The 14,782-nt window shown below is 36.7% G+C and overlaps 1 pseudogene; it reads right to left on the reverse strand.

Moving 5' to 3' along the window:
* Positions 1-1,506: 1,506 nt before the first annotated feature.
* LOC116748528 overlaps positions 1,507-14,782 on the reverse strand; it is an 89,623-nt pseudogene continuing 76,347 nt past the window's right edge.

The following is a 14,782-nucleotide window of genomic DNA, read 5'->3' on the forward strand; positions in this document are numbered from 1 at the left end:
ACTCAGGTGTAACTCTTTTATGGACATATATTTCTTTCTCTCTTGGGTAAATACTTAGTAGTAGAAGGGCTGCTTCTTATGGTAAGTGTGTGTTTAAAGTGTTTAAAAACATGTCAAACTGTTTCCAAAGCATTTTTATCATTCTCACTCACAGTGTATGAGACACCCAGGGATTCTATATCCTCCTGTGAATCTTTTCAGCCACTCTATAGAACGTGTGCAGTGGTATCTGTTTTGTGTGTTTTTTTCTTTTTTTGGAGAGGAGTGATATTTGTATATCTTATAGTGTGAAGGACCCGTGTAATCTTTTACCCAGTTTATCAGGTCATTTTTTTCCTATTAATGAGTTATAAGAATTTTTATATAATCTGAAGACTAGTCCTGTGTCTGATATATGTATTGCAAATATTTTCTCTCAGTTTGTGCATTCCCCTTTGATTTTCTTGTGTGATTTTCATAATTCTTTGGAAGAAAAATAGTTTTAGTTTTAATGAAGTCCCAAGTTATCAGTCGTTTTTCTTTTAAGATTCGTTTGTGTGTGTGTGTGTGTGTGTGTGTGTGTGTGTGTGTGTGCGCTTACCCAAGATCATAAGGTATTTAAATAAATTTGTTTTTACCTTTTGTACTAGATATTATAGTTTTAGGTTTTATATTATCACCTATGATCCATTTCAAGTGTTTTAGTGTATGGCATGAGTGAAGGATCTATGTGTAATTTTCTGTTATCATTTGTTGAGATGACTTTGCACTTCTCATTGAAATATCTGGTATCTTTGTCATTTACCATGTATGTGTAGGTCAACCAGTAGTTCTAAACCAGTAGTTCTGAACTGGGGGGTGATTTTGCCTCTCAGGGAATATTTGACAATGTCTGGACATTTTAAGCTGCCACAACTCAGGGGTGCTCCCAGCATCTAGTGCATGGAGGCCAGGGGTGTGGCTGAACATTCTACAATGCACACAACAGCCCTCACAACAAACAGTTATCTGTCCCCAAATATCAATAGAGCCAAAGTCGACAAACTATTGTCTCAGCTTTCTCTTCAGTTCCTTAGATCTACTTTGTCACCAGTATCGTGCAGTCTTGTTGACTTGGGGTTTAGAATAAATCCTGAAATCGGCTGGGGTAAATCCTCTGACTTTGTTCTGTTTTTAAAAAATCACTTTGGTTCTTCTAGCTTCTTTGTATTTCCATATAAATTTTAGTTACAACTTGTCAATTATTACAAAATTCATGCTGAATTTTATTTAATTGCTCAGAATGTGTAGATATGTTCTGGAGGGAATGAACATCTAGAATATTGAGGTTTCACATCCAGGAACATGATATACTTTTGGCTCTCTTTAATTTCCCTCTGCAACTTTTTAAAAAATTAATTAATTAATTTTCCTATAGTTTTCAGTGTAGAGTTCTTGGACATTACTTGTTAGATTTATTCTTAAGTATTTTAGGTTTCTTGCTCTATTTTTTAAAAAAAATCTTGAATGAATTGTTATAGATGAACATTAAGGATGAGCACATAGGTATTCCATAGATGTCAGTGTGTTTAACAGAAGAAATATTTGCACTGGTTTCTGGTAACTTGCTCGCTTTCTGTGTATCTTAAATTCCCAATTCCACGTCTTTGGCTTGTGGAGAAAGGCTCTCTCTTGCTGCATTTTCTCCCGTTGATGTTTTTCTAGCTGTTTTCCAGGTACTGTTTGTTCTTTCAGCTGTTCAATTGCCTACGTCTTCTTCTTTAGGTTTTGGGTCTGTTTTTCTGTCTCAGGGTCTCTGGGAGGTGACTGAGAGGCTGTCTTTCATGGTGGCTTTGCTAGGTGGGAGAGGAGTCAAATCTGGACTCTTGTCCCCTCTTGCTCTCTGCTGTCTCAGCCTCATGCATCCTTTAATTATTAACGACTGTTTTTGTTGGTGACTTTTCACTTCCAGGTGGTGGTTTCTTATTCTGGGATGGTTCTTCTTCATGCAGTTCAGAATCGGTGACTGGTTCATTTCTTAAAACTTATAAGATGTTGCAAGCTTATATTCTTCACTGGGACTTCACTTAGAACTGCTTGGTAAATTATTGTCTTTCTTGTAAATATTCCATCCAAAAATGGCTGCCAAGAAACCTGTCATATTTCTGCATTTGAAGGTATATCCTAATTGTGCAAGATACAGCTGGGTTAATGCTAAATCTCGTACCCAGTGTTAACACATTATCCAAGAGGACAGGTGATCGTTAAAATGTGCTCACCACCTGGGCACCAAGGAAAATATTTAGAATATTTAGAGGAGACGGGTTTAGAAATGAGTTTGTAGTTTGCAATATCCTACACTTCCTTCATCTCCTCAGATTGTCAAGTTCAGATGCTACTAACATGTGTCCACAAGGGCTGTCGCAGTCTGCCTTAGGACAACCAGTCCCAACTTAAATGCAGAATCACATTTGGCGGGCATGACACGGTAAATAGTACAAATTCCATACTGCATCATAAATGGAGCCGTTTTTGAGTAATTGAACTACATCAATTTCTCTACTTGCTGCAATGTAATGAAAAATTTTTCCCACAATAGGAAGTTCTTGTCTTGTCAACACCTGTACCAGCTGTTACAACACAGCAGTGGTTTTCTATTCCTTAGCATTGTAATCTTATCAGCCTTAAGGAAACTTTTGTTGACTAAAGCTGCATTAGGTGCACCCAAGTTGAGGTACTGATCTAATCTACAAAATGAAAATATGCCCTTACTCCCCAGGACATGGACAGCCACCTTGTATAGTTAAGGTCCAGGTGATAACACAAAATAATTGTTTGCAAATTTAATTTATTTGCAATCACATTAAAATCGTTGTTGTCAAAGAAGGGAACTTCATTGTTAACATTTCTGGCGCAAATAGTTTCATCTTCTGACCAGGATGGATGCCAATTTTGCATTGTTTTTCTGAATGAAGACTTCAAACATGCTCTGGTCTTTACATGACAAAGTTGGAGCTCAGGTATCCCAGCTGTGCTCTAAGCTGGTTTTAAAATACAAAGAAAGTGTGTAGCATTGTGTTAGGGTCAAAGAAAACAACAAGAATAGAGAAGAATCTTTATTGTATGTTTTTCTGTGTTTTGGATGGCTCCCGACTCATGAGACGGTTTGACAAATTTATTTTTATGTATTTTTAAATTAAATTTAAAAATTATTTTCATTTTGAAGTGACTGGAGACTCACATTCAGTTGTAAGAAATAATATGAAGAGAACCCGGGTATCTTTTACCCAGCTTTCTACAATGTAAATCTACCTGTAAATCTTTCTACAATGTAATCTACCTGTATTATCTACAGTGATAATCTACCTGTAAGCTATAGCAAAGTATCACCGTCAGGATGTTTACACTGATACAGTCAAGATACAGACCATTCCCATCACATGACTTCCTGCCTTCCTACAGCCCTCTGTTCTCTGCTTCTATAATTTAGTCATTTCAAGAATGTTGTGTAAGTGGAATCATATAGAATATAACTTAGGGGGATTGCCTTTTTTTTTTTCATTCAGCATAATTCAGATAAGGATTCATCCAAGTTGTATCAATAGCTTGGTTTTTCATTGACTATACTCTATGGTATGGATGTGCCACAATTTAACCATTCATCCACTGAAAGACATTTGGCCTGCTTCCAATTTTTGGCTATTAAGCATGAAGTGTCTATAAATATTTGTGTAGATGATATTGTGTGAACATAAGTTTTCATTTCTTTGCCATCAGTGTCTAGGAGTACAATTACAAGTTTGTATGGTAGCCACATACTTAGTTTTTAAAGAAACTACCAAACTGTTTCCAGAGAGGTTGTACCATTTTACTTGTTATTTATCATGTTGCTGTAGGAATAGGAGAGGAGAAGTTTTCTGACAACTTAATGTCTAATGGGTTCCTTCAGGAAGTTGGGAGACCCAAAAGGAGACACGGGTTTGGTGAGATTAAAATCACTGTTTTAGAAACAGACTTACAGACATAGAAAACAGACTTGTGGTTGCCAAGGGGGTGGAGGTGGGGGAGGGATGGAGTGGGAGTTTGGGATGAGCAGATGCAAACTATTATATATAGGATGGATAAACAACAAGGTCCTACTGTATAGCACAGGGAACTATAGTCAATATCCTGTGATAAACCATCATGGAAAAGAATATGAAAAAGAATATATATATATATATATATATATATATATATATATATATATATCTGAGACACCCTGCTGTACAGAAGAAACGAATGCAACATTGTAAATCAACTATGCTTCAGTAAAATAGATTTAAAAAATTTTTTCAAAATAAATTTTAAAAATGACAATTTTGTTTTGAACGTGATGAGTTTGAGATGTCTGTGATGGAAACCCTAGTGGAGCTGGCCTGCCAGCATTTGGACGAACACCCACTGCTCAGCAGTGAGACTGGCAGAAGATGCAGATTGGAGATGTGTGGCCTGGAAGCCAGGAGAGGACACCAGAGTTGAGTGATAAGAATAGAAGGATGTAGAAGAACCCTGAAAATTAGAAGTTCCAGGGGAGTAAGAAACTAAGAAAGAGTCCCTGATGTGAATTTCAGACAAACTGAAGAAATACAGCAGGTGCCCATGTCCAGGAAGCCAAAATAGACCCTGGTCTTAGGACACGCTATAGGTGGACCCCTTCGGTGCTTTCAGTTTCGATGGACTGTTGATGACAGAAGCCATGTTTAAAATTGAACGTGGCCAAGACAGTGTAGACTGGTCTTTGATCCAAGTGGAAATCCAGTCTGGGGAGGCAAAAATGCCTGCTTCCAATGGAGCAGACTTCCTCCCTAAATGTCACATTGTCCTTGGTCAGAATGACTGGAGAGACAAGCTTAAGGGTTTTCCCCAGAGTAGGAGGGAATCAACAAAATCTCGTTGCTTGTAGATGAAGTCCTTATCTCTTAACCTTCATGATTTGATTCTTTAAAATTTTGCCAAAGCCATCACAGTGACTTAAACGAGGGTAAATTTTTCTTTCAAGGGGAATGTTAGGTTTAGGTACGTTGATGGAAATAATCAATAAACAATCTATAATAGGAATAGAAAAGTTTTATTCTTGCCAAACTGAGGACGTTAGCCCAGGAGACACAGATCCAAGAAGCACTTGAATCGTGTTCTCCAGACTACAAAATAGGCGAGGCTTATAAAGGCAAAAACCACAGAGTTACGTAAGTTGCTTGTCAAGAATTATAATTGGAGCCGGCAAGCAGTAAGGGTGCTTGTTAAGCAAGGATTGATTGGGGTCTGAAATGGTTGCATAGTTACAAGGGGAGACCTTGAGATCATACGGTTGCAGCTGGCAGCTATTCACAGATACTGTTTTGAGAACGGCTGGTGGTGTCCTTCAGTCTGACACAGGTCAGAAAACTCATGTTCACAGGGATGCAGGAACGTGTCTGAAATTATGGCCACCCAGCTCCATTTTGAATGCCTGAACCACAGTTACTCCATTTTGATTTTAAAATGCATTCTTTTCCCTAATGGTTAAAGCAGATGTACGATGCTTGTTTGACAGGCTGTAAGAGTCTGTTCTGGTTAGCATAAAATTCAAGCCAAATCGTGTATAAGCCAGAATGACTTTCCCATACCTCAGTATGTGAAAAATTCTCCCATCAGGCATTAATAATGTTGAATGATCACATTAAATAGTAAAGAAATGATAATTTAATGGTCAAAATCTAAGGAACTTATACCGGGCAACTGTTGAAATACATCAGTTTAAAATTGCTCATAGATCACTTTATCAGGATCTCTAAAGCTGTAATAACAACATACATCAGCTTTTAATGTTTTCAATAATTTTTAGATACTCCTTTTATTTACATAGACTTTTGCTTCTTTACTAAAATTATTTGTGAAATATTCAATAAAATATGTTTATGATCAATATAATGGTATCTCCTTAATTCTGAAAGGATTCTATGGGTTTGTTTTTTTTTTTTTTTTTTTTTTTTTTTTTTTTTGCGGTACGCGGGCCTCTCACTGTTGTGGCCTCTCCCGCTGCAGAGCACAGGCTCCGGACGCGCAGGCCCAGCGGCCATGGCTCACGGGCCCAGCCGCTCCGCGGCACGTGGGATCTTCCCGGACCGGGGCACGAACCCGCGTCCCCTGCATCGGCAGGCGGACTCCCAACCACTGCGCCACCAGGGAAGCCCTTCTATGGGTTTTTTATAGAATGTCTTATAAAATAAATGACAAGATAATTGTTTGATTAGCCCATGGATGGTAATGACAGGGAAAATGAGGTTGACATTAAAAAATACCATTAAAATATATTTGGCAGTAGGATCTAGAAAACAAATGAGTTAGAACAGCAAAAGAATAGTATCTAATTAACCCTAAAAACAAGAGGAAGACTGATGTTTTTCCCTAGACTATAGACTAAAAAAGCCACTTGCTTTTAAACCTGTCAGGAAGCACCTCCCTCCCCTACTTGACTGATAATAAGCCACAGTCTATCCCAAATTTTGGTACTTAAAGGCTTTTATAGCAAATGAGAGAATAGTAAAGCTAATGCCCCTTAACAGGAATTTCATTTGCACCAGTTTCATTCTGAGTATGACAAATCCATTCAATACACCCGATCTTTACACAAAAATGATTTAAAATGGATGATTACATGGGTACAGTAATTGAACTTTCCCCCTTGGCTATGAGAAAATCATGTCTTTAGCATTAAGGACTCCTTAAAACAACTGAATTTCAATACGAAGAATGACCTCAGAGGTTGGAGGTTAATTTCTCACTTAATTTCTCCATTTTGTACTGCTCCTACCTGTCGTTTGGAGTCTCTGTAATCCAGTTTCTTTCGTTTCTTCCCCTGATGTCTCTAACTGTACCACTTTCCCACTGGAAGATGGGCTTGTCCTTTCTGCCTTAAAGGACATGTTATTCCACTTCTAAGTAGGTTAACTTTGCCACATAAATTTTTTCAGTTAGCGTGTGCCATATGCACTTGATGCTAAAATATGTACTGGTGAGTTGGTCTTTACTTTTAAAAGTGTGGGGTTTCTGGCTTCACTCTTTGATCTTTATAAAGTCATATGGTTTTTCTGACCTTGGATAATGTAAAAGATATTTGGAAGTTGAGGATGTGCAAAGGCTGTTGAAAATCCATAGAGAAGTAACAGAACATTCTAACAGAGGACGTAACATCACCTTCACCACCTAAAGCATCTATATCTTTATTCTTTTGGATGTATCAGACAGGAGACTTGAATTGTTATCAACAAAATTGAATATCAAATTCATTGCTTATGAGACTAAAATATTTTTCCCACTGTTAGAATTTTCCCCTGGCAGATTATCCATGTGTATGTCAAATGTACAACCAAACCAGTATAATTTAGTGAGTCCAGCATCCTAATATCTCCTTCCCTGACTAGGCAAATAGGATTCAGTTCAGTATGTTGAAATTTCTCTGTTTAATTAAAATGTTAGGGTACTTGATTTCAAGGAGGTTAGGAAACCCAATCCAAACTTTTATGAGTTTTTAGCTAATTTTAAATTCTATTTTACTTTAGTCATATCTTCCATCATGTTTAGTATAGGTAACTGCAAAATAAAATTTTAACATTGTGAGAAAGTAAGTAGCTTTACTCAAATGTCAAGTATGAAAAAAATCAGCTTGTGTAACTGTATAACTCGTCTATGTAATTTGACTGAAGGTGATGGAGGGCATCCAACTTAGAGTATTTTATGTTTTATTTTTTCTATTCACTGGCAGGATAACAATTCTATCTTTTATATCCAGTGAAATAAGATATTTACATGACAAATTTTAGTATATTCCATGCATTTTATTCTATCCATGTTTATGCCCAATACCATCCCAACAGCGAGGCAGTTTGAAAATGAGCCATAATATATTCTTCTGAGTAAATTTACACAAATGTTATATGAATTTGAGAGTCATTTCACTAGTAGGAATATAAGAAGCTTCTTAATTTCCAAGACACACAATAAGCTTGTTAGATAGAGAAAGAAGTTATTACAAGTGTGCTTTTCTCTTCGTTTAAATTGATTCTCAAGCTGCAAAGGCAGGTAGAAGAGCCAAATCCCCACATTAGTGTGTTCATTGAGGGACATTTTTATCAGAGCACAATAAAATATTTTAAGAATGTGATTCCATGAATTACAGGTCTCAGGTCAAAAATAGATGCCATGCACTTTTACATAAGCTTGCTATATAATCATTCATCAATAATGTAGCCTTAATATTTCCTCTATGCCTTTATGACTTTTCAGAACGAATACACAGTTGACATGAATTTTAAGGCTCACATGAGTATCATGAATGCCTGGCAGTGTTACAACACCAAAATTGTGTTATTTCCCTCACACAATAACCAACATTTTTCATACTTTTGTAAATAAGGGAGCCAATGGGTTGCAGGCATTTTGTCGTTAGAAGATAGCTATGTAACTCTAAGAAATTGTTTTTAATATTATTGCGACATATTAGTTCTAAATAATTTAGAAGCAATTTGGATTTTAAGCATGTGGTCTAGGAGGGCTCAAAGGACAGTGCCCTTTAAAGAACTCAGTATAGTTAACTAACATCAGTAACCAAGAATTTTAGGAATACCTGCTCTAAGGTTCTGCATGTAGTTTTAAAGGAAACACCCATGAGAACATGCACATTGACACGGCTTTAAATCCATGGCCTCCAACTTTGGTTAGAATGAAAATACTCTACTCATGTCCTTGGTTCTCAGTTGCAAAGGGTCTACTGGCCCATTTTAGCAGAGAATGGCTCAGCAGTAAACAACTGTCCATGGGCTAACGCACCTGTGAAAGCTGTTTCAGAAAGTGACAGCAGGAAGCTAAGTGGAAAGAACCAGAAACTCCAGAAATAATCAGGTGGACACAACAATTCCTGCTCCAGCTGTGCCCGCCCACAAGCTGGGAGGCTTATAAATCCTGCAAGAGAGGCGGTCAAGAAGATGATAGAATATTCCATCACTGTGGAATCTGCTGGAAATTCAATCTGACTTTTATAATTTCTAAGTCTTATCTCAAAATCAAATTTTAAACCTGCCAACCCAACCACCAGAATCCTCTTATTGAAAAAAAAGTCATATTATGTATACCCTCAACCAACTGATTTATGATTCTGCCAATTCAGCAAAAGAAATGTGTTCAGTTTCATCAAACTGCAAGATTCTTTGAAGCCCTGATTTCTGCATACTTTCTACATCTCTAATTTCTTTATACCCAAAAGAATGTCCTTATCAATGGATTAAGTTAGGAGGTTACATCTTAATATTCCAGCTGCTCTGTACAATAAGGTTAATATATGACGTTCTTCACTTTTTTCTTTCCCCACTGGAAAAATAATGGCTAACAATTTGCCTTGAACTGCAAATCTGTTTTTTTGGTCATATGAGGCTATTTCTGGAACTTTTGTTGTAAAAAATGAGAAAGTCAAGGGTGGAAGTTACAAATTTCTAGTAAGTCACTGGTTCCAATAGATGAGTTAGTTCTTCTCACAATTAATCCTCCAAACCAATATGACACAGTTGTTCATAGTCTGTGTTAGGTATGGTATGGAAAAAAAATGTTTTTAATCACCAGTCATAGATTCTGCTCTTCCAGTAACAGAATTGACAAGTAATTTTTATAAACACTTACTTAGGAAAATCTCTTTCTTGTATCACATATATAAAATATAAGATCTCACTATAATATACTAATATTCTAAGAAGTTGTTATGAAGACTAGCCAATACATTTTGTTGTCATTGAAATGACAGCAAAACAAACTTGGCCCTCAGCATGTTAAAATGTCACTTTTTAAAAAATTCAAAATCAGAATTAATTGGTGTTGAGCCTTGTCGGTTGCTCTTGAGTAAATTATTCCAAGATCTATGTACCTCTTTCCCACAGGCTTTCTATAAAAAGAAAGAAAGAAATGTAAAATATGTAGCATCTCTTTGTTAAGGGATTGTATAAGCTTCTGTTCTATGTTTCCATTAGAGAACAGTGAAAAATACAATCTCTTAGTGCCTCATTAAGTTAAGAGAGTTTTAGGTGGATGTCATCTTTGCACTTTCCTCAGATTAACTGAGAGGGTTGTGAATGGAGAATTGTAAATAATCCGTGTGATTAGTAGGGTCTGCTGGCCCTTCACCAGCACTCACCTCTCAAGAGCGGTCATCTGGTCTTCTCCATAAAACTGAACTGTGGGTTGTGGATAATTCCCTGTGACCACCTGCCTGATTGATGGGCAGGCCAGTTTTGTGGTGGGGGCAGGGGACTCTCTCCTGAGCTGGGGAGTCCCTAAAACTAAAAGTCCCTAAAACTGCTTTGTAAAGGCACCATTTATCAAGTCATTGAAATGAGTCTCCATCTCTTGGTGCCCTGAAATGTCTGTCTCATAGAAACTCTCAGTCCATTGGTGAGGAAGATTCCTCATTTTGCCAAATCCTAAAAGAGTGGACCTATAAATTCATTTCAAGTTTTGTACTATTATTAGTTATGGCTTAAGTGATTTAACATTATTATAAAGAACGACTGATTGGCTAAGTAGATAGAGAATATTCTAAGGGCGATGTAGAGAGCATCTCCTAGGTAGCTCCACCTGACACACAAATACAGCTTTTATCATCATCTCCTCTCCTGAATTTTTTTGCTTTTATCACCTTAAGTAGCATTTACTCACTCTATAGATAACCAAACACCATCATTATCATCTTTGAGCCTTAGATATTAAAAAGGCAAAAATATGGATACTGGGGATATTTAAAGAAGTATGGTTTGTTCAGAGAAAATTATTTGAAATATAAATTTCCTTCTAAAATCTATATTTATAAACATCTATAATCATATTTTTAGCTAATTTCATCCAGGCGCAACTGTACTCACTCATTATTACCATTTGGCACTCTGAAGGTTGGTGGGTTTATTGTATTTCTATCAATAATTACTATTCACGTGTGTATTCATTGTGAAATTCATTCTAATGGGATTCACTAGTTTATATAGGATGCTCTCAACTCTTCAGGCAAGAACTTAGCAGTCATTTCATTTCCTACTTTTAAAAATGAAATTCATATGCAGTTAATAACGCGTTTAGTACAGTATCTGAAAGAGATGATAAATTTTGCGGTGACTTCCTTCAAAAAATAGGAAGTCACTTTTAAAGAATGGGTTAATGCGTGGTCAGAAATAAAATACTTATCCAGCTTTAAATTCTATTCAAAACCCACAAAGCCTGGAGCTTCAACATGAAATAATGGTTTTATTGCTTTGCTTAAATTATTTTTCCCTTTTCTCCAATAATTTTTTTTTTAATTCACTGATTTATAGAAAACAACTCCAGATCTGTAAGCCTGAGGAGGTAATTTTAGAATGAGCTGAAGAGAAAATTTGAATTACTCATTTTCTTTTTCACTTGTTTTCATTCTTTGGGAGACAAACGCAGTGCAGGGACATTCGGGATCATCTAGTCCTATTTGCTGTAGAGGTGAGAAAACCTGTGCCCAGAGAGACAAAGCCAATCACCCAAAATATACCAGATACTTAGCAAAGTCGAGTGGATAATCAGGTCTTCGAGTCTAGTGGACGGAGGGCCTGCATGCCAGCCAGGGGCCCCATCTTTTCCCAGATGTCATATAACTTATTCTTATGCTTCTTTAATTTGAAAACAAACAACCCTGCTGGGCTTTTCTCTCTATGTAAATGCAAATTTAAAAAGGCACATTTCTCTGTTAATAAAAGACCTTCATTTGTCTTTAAAATCTCTGAGTTAGAAAATTTAGCAAATAGTCAGAACTTGCGTTTGGCATGCTTGTGGCTCCCTGGCTAGGTTGCTGATCCCTTCCCAGTGACGCTTATTCTCACACTCTCTGCAATCTAAAGACAATCGCTCAGAAGCACGACATAAGGTGTATCCCTCTCAAGGGCATGTGGGATTCTGAAGATGTAGTCTCTTGAAGGAATGCCTTATAGTGATGGAATGTCAGATAGTCATGTGTATAATTTTAGATGAAGAATCTGCCTGTAGCTTTTTCCATCAGACCACATCTATTTACGCATGTGTTTATTTATATCCCATCTTACTTCCAAAGGGATGTGTGCCCATACAACACCCCACAGGAGGCCAGGTTTCTGCCCAAGTTTAGGCAAGCCTTCTGCAATATTTAGAGACTCTAAGTGCATCATTAATTCTGAGACATCTAGATATTTTTAATCATTAAGTACTACCAAGAGCTGCAGGACAGTCCCTAAGGTATAAATACAGAGAAAAAGATGAATAAGTTATGAAAATCACAAGCAAAAAAAAAAAATAGAGTTTAAAAAAAACTACAAAGAAAACAAGAAAAGTGGCTAAGTATCCAAATAACCATATTTTTTAAAAAATGAAGTTTCGCTTATACTAAAATCAATTCAAAGCCACGTCTTCAAAGTCTAATAAGCTCCTTTATACTAATAAGTATCAACATTTTGTCTCTCTTAGCAAAATGTTAATGCAATGCAAATGGTATTTCTCAATCTTAAATAAATGTACTCCACTTGACTATAAATTAATAGAAATAGATCCAATTATAAGACTTTAAAATATTCCCCTTTTAAAAAAAACAACTGCTAAATTATATAAATATTAAAATCTAGAAAGAAAACAGAATACATTATTGGGTCAATAACTTGCCATAAACGTCTCAAATTAATTATTAACTTCCTACAATCAACTAATTTATTTTGATCTACTAAAACATAAAGGATTCCACATAATTTATTGTTAATTACATCAATTTCATCTGTAATGCTGTATATTTTCCATTGAGCTTTCATTAGAGCTATTTATATGTGTACTGTTATAAACATAGTATGTATTAGGTTTCTTCTAGAACTGCAGTCATCAAGGAGAAAAGAGTAATCAGAAGTGAAGTAGAGTAAGAATGGTGTCATTCAACAGAGTGCTAGAAATGGCAATCGGAAATAGTTGTTTGGAAATTAGTTCGCCTTCCCTCTGGCCAGTGTTTTCTCACACAGAGTCATGGGTCCTAGTGTTCTCACGAATTGCCTGCAACAGGGCATCTCGAACTTTAATATGCGTAGCAAATGCCCTGAGTATCTTGCTAGAATGAAGTTTCTGAATCTATAGGTCTGGGATGGGACTCTTGAGTCTGGATTTTTAACACCATCTCAGATGATGCCAACCACTGATTTGCAATCACAACTTGTATAGCAGTGCTGCAGGGTGATAGGTCTCAAATGTGGTCCCCTGTCCACCTGCTACAGATTCATTAGATGGCTTATTTTGTTTTTTAAATGCAGAATTCTAGAGATGACCCCAGATCCAGTGACTCTAAGTTCCAAGGGTAGGGCAGAGTTTTCAGCAAGCCCTACACATGGCAGTCTCTGCCCAGCAGAGTTTGAGGAACGCCGCTCCATGGGAAATTCGCAGGTGTGTGCGTCTAACCCTAAATGTACGACATGAGAGTCAAGGGCAACTTTCTGCAAAGTAATTAGATGAGTACAAGGCTACTAAAAAGAGAACTGGTGCAAACAATTACTGCCCGGAAAAAGTGATTCCAGATCATTAACTTTCTGAGATATCTGTCATCTTGTCTCTCTGTGATACTCTTACTCCTAGACCAGGAGCCCTCAGACTTCAGCATTCATCAGAAACAACTAGGGGTCTCAGTAAAACCCACCCATTGATTACGTAGGTCTGGGTTGGGGTTCCAAAAATTTGTGTTTCTAAGTTCCCAACTGATGCTGATGCTGTTGGTCTGGGGACATACTTTGTCCTGCATGACAGCATGATCTTGACAGTTCACAAAACCTAGGATGTCCATGTCCTGTTGGATTTATTTATTCAACCCAAGTATCACTTGAAGACGAGTACACTTATTCAACACAAACTGCCCACAAGTTGAGACAGTCCATGGGGCTAAAGAAAGAATCATAAAATAGAATCTCTGCGTTCTGGGATTCTGCTGTCCAAGGAGACAGGTCAAACTAACATATGACACCATTCTATGATACTTCAAGGAAGCACACAGCAAAGTGTTAAAAATGAATGACCTATACCCACTCTAGGAGTTCCGAGAATTCAGTGTGGCCTGAATTAGCTTGAATTGTTTTAATTAACAATATGGTACTGAAGTGTTCCTGTTTGCGGTGATAGCAAATTGAAAGAACATTAGTTCAATCTTTGCTGACTTTTTGTCCCTTTCTACGGAGGCAATTATATCTCTTACAAATAATGACTGCTTTGTTCCTTTCTTTCCAATTCTTGCAATTTTAACTCATTTTGTTTTATTTTCTATTTCCAATGTAATTTTAAAAAATATGTAACATATCACATGGATCTAAAACAGGCCTGCTGTAGTGCATGACCTTGAGTATGCCCTTTCATATCCCATTCACAGGAGGTTTTAGGGGATGCTTCCCTCTAGGATCTCATGCACTTAGAATCTGATATGAAGGGCACTGAAATTATGCAATGCACAGCATTTTAAAATATATATATATAGATTTACATCTATCATGTCTTTTATGTTTATGTTTAAAGATGCACTGGGAAAAGTCTTATGGCCACTTTGTCCCCAAGACATCTGGTTCTCACTTTCAACCCCACAAGACTAACCCCTGCCTTTTGCATTTTTCTGGAATTTTTATATGTCTATTAAAGCAGATATGAATATATAATGTTATTTTAGACCTTTTTAATAAAATGTTTTCATAAACTACACATTTCTTGTACCTTGATTTTTTTTGTTAACCTAAAACATATATATATATATCTACATATA

Source organism: Phocoena sinus, chromosome 2 (genome assembly GCF_008692025.1).
Source record: "Phocoena sinus isolate mPhoSin1 chromosome 2, mPhoSin1.pri, whole genome shotgun sequence".
Taxonomy (NCBI): domain Eukaryota; kingdom Metazoa; phylum Chordata; class Mammalia; order Artiodactyla; family Phocoenidae; genus Phocoena; species Phocoena sinus.